Source organism: Anas platyrhynchos, chromosome 1 (genome assembly GCF_047663525.1).
Source record: "Anas platyrhynchos isolate ZD024472 breed Pekin duck chromosome 1, IASCAAS_PekinDuck_T2T, whole genome shotgun sequence".
Classification (NCBI taxonomy): domain Eukaryota; kingdom Metazoa; phylum Chordata; class Aves; order Anseriformes; family Anatidae; genus Anas; species Anas platyrhynchos.
The window spans coordinates 167,405,536-167,412,400 of record NC_092587.1 but is presented as its reverse complement, the minus strand read 5'-3'; positions in this window follow the sequence as shown (position 1 = coordinate 167,412,400).

Below are 6,865 nucleotides of genomic sequence, written 5' to 3'. Positions count from 1 at the left end.
ATAAATATATATATATATATATATATATAATCCAGGTAGAGCTACCCTCAATTGTGATTTAATGTTTTCAACTCATTTCAGTACAGAGTGGGAATTAACAAATACTTCTTTCGTAAGCAGACAGATATATCAGACACATCTGATAACTTCAGAACATATTTTACTGACTGTTAAATATTGCTGTCCAAGAATTATTATTCAATTGTTCATTTACATTTCTGATTATTAACTTTTAAATAGCCTGACAGTCTGAGACTTAAAAAAATAATATAATTCCATACCACAGGTGTAAAAGATGGAGATTTTTCTCTCTCACACATTCAGCCAATTCAAAAATAAAAGGTTTGTTTCTAGTGAGGAACTATACAGCCCACTCTAAGATTTCACATTATGTGACACCAAGTACCTAATTGTTAAGAAGTGCTGCCTCTTTTTACCATTGCGCTATTTTTCAAAACCAACATTCCTTCCAGTCTTTCATATAAAAATTCAGAAAGCCATTATTTAACAGTTAATTGTGGCTTGTTACCAAAACACTCAAGCTTTTCCTTTTCAAATAAAGATCTCTGCAAAGTGGATGGGGGAATCAACTCCAGTAACATATTAGGATTGTGTAGATTGTGGAACCTTTTTGATCCTTGAATTACTGGATTATGGAACCTGTAAATATATAAACCCAAATTCTGATGACAGTCAAAATATGGATGAAAATTTTCATGCACATCTTCAGTGTTAATAAAGAAACACCTAATCAGCCATACATAATTTTAAGATTGTTAATTCATGTCACAGATTTTTCATGTGTAAACTGCCACTCAGTCTTTAACCAAATTAAAAACCCTTCCTGCATTAAGAATAGTATTTGTGCATGTTGTTTGGTATGTCCATATGCTAATAATGATGAATAATTAAACACCTAAACAAAAGAGGAACTGAAGTGTCTATACACTGGCAAAAGTCAAACACTTTTTGCAGATGTGGAGGTGATGTGATTTCAGGAGAGACAGACAGATTTGAGAACACTCCTTTTAATTTCTTAGAAGAAACTTTAGAAAACTTATATAGACTTTTCTGCTTGTACTTGCACAAAGGGACTGTAAAGTGAGCATAAAGTGAATCACTGTTTTATACACATATTTGCTCAAAAGACAATAGGTACACCAGTCTTAAAACAGTGGGCTAGACAAACTTAAATTCATGTGTTGCAAGTCAAGTGATGCTAATTGTACAAAAACATTAAAATGTCAAGGTAAAAATCTGATACCTGTTCCTTGAAATCTAGGATCTAACAACCTTATAATTATCCAATCTGTAAAAATGCACTTTTTTTGCCTCTCTCAAAATTCCCATGTTAATACCATTACATAAGCATAGTTACCGTAATAAGCAGAGAGAGAGAAATAGAAAAAACACTTAAATGTTAATTAATACTAGTGAGAAATATGTATAAATTTCATTAAATCATAATTACACTTTAAAGAGAGAACTTCAAAGTAATATTTAATTAGTTCTGTAATACAAACAATTACTATGAAAAAACTGTGTAGGAACAATAGGAATTGATTTTTCCCAGCTGCATTTAATTTCACATAAAACAAATGGAAGACAGTGTAAATAAAAAAATATATATATTTAAAGCTTTGTTGTTGTTGTTGTTGCTGCTGTTGTTTTTTTTTTTTTTTTCTTTTTAATTTTATATATATTCACATTTAGAAAAAATTGGTCATAATAATGGGACTAGAAGTTCTAATACTGAAGTCTGAATAAGGCCTTAATTTAGACACTCTCTAAGATTATATATAAGTAGTAAGACATTTTTAAAAGCTACAAAGTTACCCTTCATGTTTTAACATGCAAATTCTCTATAAATTCCTAAATTGGACTAGTATAAATGCATGTAGTTGGATAGCAATTTCTAGCTTTATGATTTCCAGCTATTTTGTCTAGTACTCAATCCAGATTTAGAGTTGCAGAGCACTTAAAGAACACTTTTCCCTTTACATGAAGTAGCCCTGAGCATTATTTTTAGCTCTTCTGTGTTTTACACATTCATCTGTACAAGTAACCTATGTACTTCTGCACACATGGAATTTAAGCCATAATTGTGATAGAAGGACAAAATTCAAATTTGCTGTATAGTTATAACTTGTTTGGCTGGGTATAAAGGCTGTTCATATGCACATCCCCAGTGCTCTTAGCCATCAGTTCTCTGTGTTGCCTGGGAAGTGTCCAGCTAGAGTGTCATGTAGATGAAACACTACACTGATTTGAGACAGTATATTTACTTGAGAAAAGGTGATTGATTTAACTGCTAGCCACTCACAAGCAAAATATTTGATTAAATGATAGAGAAAGTGGGTAGTTTGGGCAGTCCTAGACATTCCCACAGGCTGTGCATAGGCCTGTTCGTAGGTGTTATTTGTGCACTTAATTGTGCTGGTTCTGGCCATTTCTGAGATTCCTCTACCAATTCATGACCAAAAGGTATGCAAATAATATAAAATAGTATAAATTGATTCCGCTGTTGTAGGTTTGATCACAAAAGAGTCTTTTGTATATAATGAAGACAGTCAAGATATGTTTTGTATGTAGTTTAAGATAATACATGCAGAAGGATCATGCATTTGCTGAAGTGGTCACATAGGTTCATCAGCCATCTGTGTTAAATGAATTAGAACAGTTTGGAAAGTCTCACCTGAACCTGGTGAAGATAATGTTGAAAGGGCCTTTGCAACAGGTACTTCTATCACTATCTGAATTGCAACTAGTCACCCTTTTCAATTGTTTTGATTCCTCGTATGAGTATTACACTATTCAAAGATACCGATAAATTAGATATAAAAAAAAAAAAAAAAAACTGTGAATGTCTATGCAGCACCTTATATGGAATCTGCTATTCTTTCTAGATGCTATTTCTAACATTGAGGCAACAGAAGGAAAATAAAGTATTTGTATGATGCTAGAGCAAACAAAATGATTAGGGTAACAGAGTAGAATTTCAGCTCTGATGACATAAAGTTAATAGTGAAAATCAGCACAAGAACAAAGCAAAATTAATTTATTTCTCCTGAAAAGATAAAGTGCAATCAAGGAAGTTTTTTTCAGGATGTATGGTTCTGGTTACAGTCTTCTTTAATTCTATCAGTCAAGTCCTTTCTTTGTACAAAATTTACAGAACAAGTTGAAAGTTTCAGTTGAATAGATAGATGATTGGTAGATAGACAGATTAATTATTAATGCTGCTGAATGGAGGTCAGATCTCTACTTTTATCTTTTGGATCTGGCTGCATATTTAATACACTTATTAGAAAGGTGGCTGGAATGCCTGATGTTAATGTTCCTAACTTGATAGGATATGGTCTCTAGGAGGCTCCCCATGTATCATCTACCTGAATTATTTATAACTCGTTAATTATTTATACCCTGCTTATTTTAAAGAACAGGAATTATCTACACACTAATTAAAACTGTCAAAACTGTTAATATTATTTTAAAAGGCATAAAATGGCAGAATGGAGATTGAATACGTAATATGAATCTGTCCTTTCTTGGTAATGCAGTGTCCTAAGCTTCAAGTGCCTATGCTATTTTGGAAATCTTGAGTAGGACTCTTCTGACCAAATGTAAATATATATGCTACAGATAATTTGACCTATCTATCTTGATGTCATTTTTAACAAAGAGAAACAAATTAGAACCCATAATTTATTTCATTCTAAGGTAAAAGTCTAAAGGAGATCAGAGAAACAGTGTCCAGGAGTACTTAATATTCTTCCTTTGTTATAAAGGAAGCCTAGTGTGATTAACTCAGATGTGACTGCCTTTTGGATAGTTGAAGTTATGATGACTTCTGTCCACAGTGTCACGTTCTAAGCCTCCAGCAGAAAGTATACATTTTCCCACACACTTTTTTTGCAGGTTTGGATTCTTGTACTGGGAACAGCATAAATACAGCTTTTTTTGCCTTTTTTTCTTTTCTTTTCTTTTTTTTTTTTTTATTTTTTTAACACACAAACAAACAAACAAACAAAAAAGCATCATGCTACTGATGGTCCATGTGGACACATGTAATACTGAGAAAAAAAATTAGTAGTTGGATGCAATTTTGCATCATTACCTGCTACTGTATAACTATCAAAATTATTACATCAACATGCCTACTGCAAATGAACTAAATAATTTTCAACTAAAGGCAGAAAGTTTGAATAAATGAACTGAAAATGCTCCAACTGAAAATAATGGTATATTTCTCTACATATTTCTACATTCATTGAGTTAAAGACTGAGGAAGATCAAATTTGGTCCTATAAGGCTGAATATGCCAATGCATTCAGATAATAAATAAAAGTCATCTCCTACTGACCTTATTCAAGATCATAGCATTTAAGTGAAAGTTTTTGCATTGTGGGGTGGGGGGAGGGGAAGGTATTTGGCAAAACTGGGGAAAAAGAGGATAACTGGTGAAATATCCTGAAGAATAAATGGAAGGTATAGAAACTACAATCCCCCAAAAATGGCATAGGAAAAGACAGTTCAGAACACCTTCATTTCTATGGCAAACATAGAAAATACAAGTTGATCATCTGGCTTTCTTGTTTGGGGATGAATTATTCATATATATTATTTGGCTTTCACAGTTTAAATATTACTATTACCTCTGTTCACATAAAACCATTACTATGGTTTTATGTGCACAGAACATAGGGACATAGGGACAAAACCCCAGTTAGTTATGTAGAGAATAAAATTCAAAACTAAAGCCTATTAATATAGCAATGCAATGTTAAAAACTGGTGGTTTTTGGTTTGGTTTGGTTTTGGTTGTTTGTTTAGTAGAATTGGGTTAAGGGCATGTCAGCAAGATGTCTGCCACAAGAAATTCAGATATACCAATTATATTGCAAAATTTTACTTTCAAATACATTCTGTTCACACCAAGGAACACTTTCTGAGTTGCAGATTGTTGGCTGAGCAAAATAGGTAGAATTTTCTTTTAACTATTTATTTGTAAATCTCCTCTGAGTATTAAACATATTTATAAAGATATGTCCATAAAAAAAGACAAGTACAAACTTTATTCTGACATTTGATTTAATCTGTAAGGAAATTTATTTGACATATACTTTTTTTATTATTATTATTTTTATTTTTCCCCAGGCAAAAAATATTGAAATACAGCAGATTTGCACAAACATTTGTGCTTAAAGAGAAGACCTGATTTTATGGAGAAATGTAAATATGAATAAAACTCATAATCTCTCCAGATTTTCTTACCTTTCAGTACCGTGTTACTATGTAATGTCATTAGCAAAACGAAAGAATGACTACCTTCCTTAAAAGGGTACCGTTACGTTATTTTATCTTAGAGTTCGAGCTGTATTAGTATCAATGCTTGGCAAGCGTCCTCTGGGGGAAAAAAAAATAAAAATAAAATTAATGAAATGAAAGCCAATAATCTGTTATTTGATAGAATTTACCACTTTGGCTCAACAGAAAGAGTAAAACTAAAATTAAGGCATTCCAGGGGATATGATGATTCTCTATGATACAAACTGAAAATACTATTAAAAAAAAAAAAAAAAAAAAAAAACAAGTCTTATCTTAGTAAACTGCAGCCTGTATACTGCTTTTGCTTTTGAATCTTTACCTGCAGTTTACAATAATTCAGAACAAATCAGAACAGCCTCATAGGCAATAGTTTGAAAATATCTTTTTGCATATGTTTTAAGCTACAGCATACTTTTGAATAATATTTAAAACAAACATTTTACATGTATTTTTATGCCCAGTTTCAGAAAGTATATTTTTTAAATATATAATTATCAATTTCACATTTTTTTTTCTGTTAAGTCTGATCTTTCTACAAATAGCCTATTGTTAAGAAAGATATGAAGCTTCTTTCCAAAAGGAGAGAAAAAAAAAAAAAAAAAAAAAAAAAAAGACATACATCTTCCCAAATATAAGTTAACATTATATCTTGTTTCAGTGATCCAGCATAACTCTATGAATGTTGCATAGAACTAAGTTGATGTCAATTACTTTTTTTTTTTCTTACTGGAATGATTCTACGACATCTTTGACAGAATACAGTTTGTATGGATGTGATATAAATATACATGTGTGTGCTGCTGTTTAACCAAACCTTTATTACAATTTATAGTATACAGGTGTCTTCTACATAGATACTACATAGTAGAGCATTCTTATTGCTGGTAATATAAAGTTTTATTAATGAATAAAACACACAAGGCTCAAATCTGTAAGGAAATAACTCTTTTTACATAAATTCATGAAAAAAAAAATCGTAATTTTCTCAAGAGATTAGCATTGAAAATAATCCTAAAACTGCATTGAAACACAGACAGGAAATCAAATGACATGTATAAGCTTTTTGAAAATAGCAAGATTGAATAAAAAGCAAAATGTCTGTGAAGAAGCTTGTGTAATTTCATATTTGTCATCAATAGCAAAGAGTTGAACAGTTCAAAATCACTATGGACTGAATCTGGCTTCACATCAACAAATTTCAACTACTGAGTCCACAAGTGCTTCTAGGAATGCAACCTGTTAGGAACAGATAATGGGTTGAATCACCAATGTTTTTGGCATGTATTTCTCTCTATGTACTGAGAGCCTAAGGAGACAAATCTTTTGGAAGAGGGATGAGTCGTGACCAACGCAGAACACTGGACATCTCTTGTAGATCTTGAAAAACGGTTCACTGTTGACACTGTAATTTCAGCATTTTTAACAGAGTAAAACAAATTTATCACTCTTCCACGGTAGTTCACTCAGAAATTGCTGTCTTAACCTTTCCTGCTTAACTGAAATATTTCATTCTAAGCTGCTCAACCACAGCTAATCAG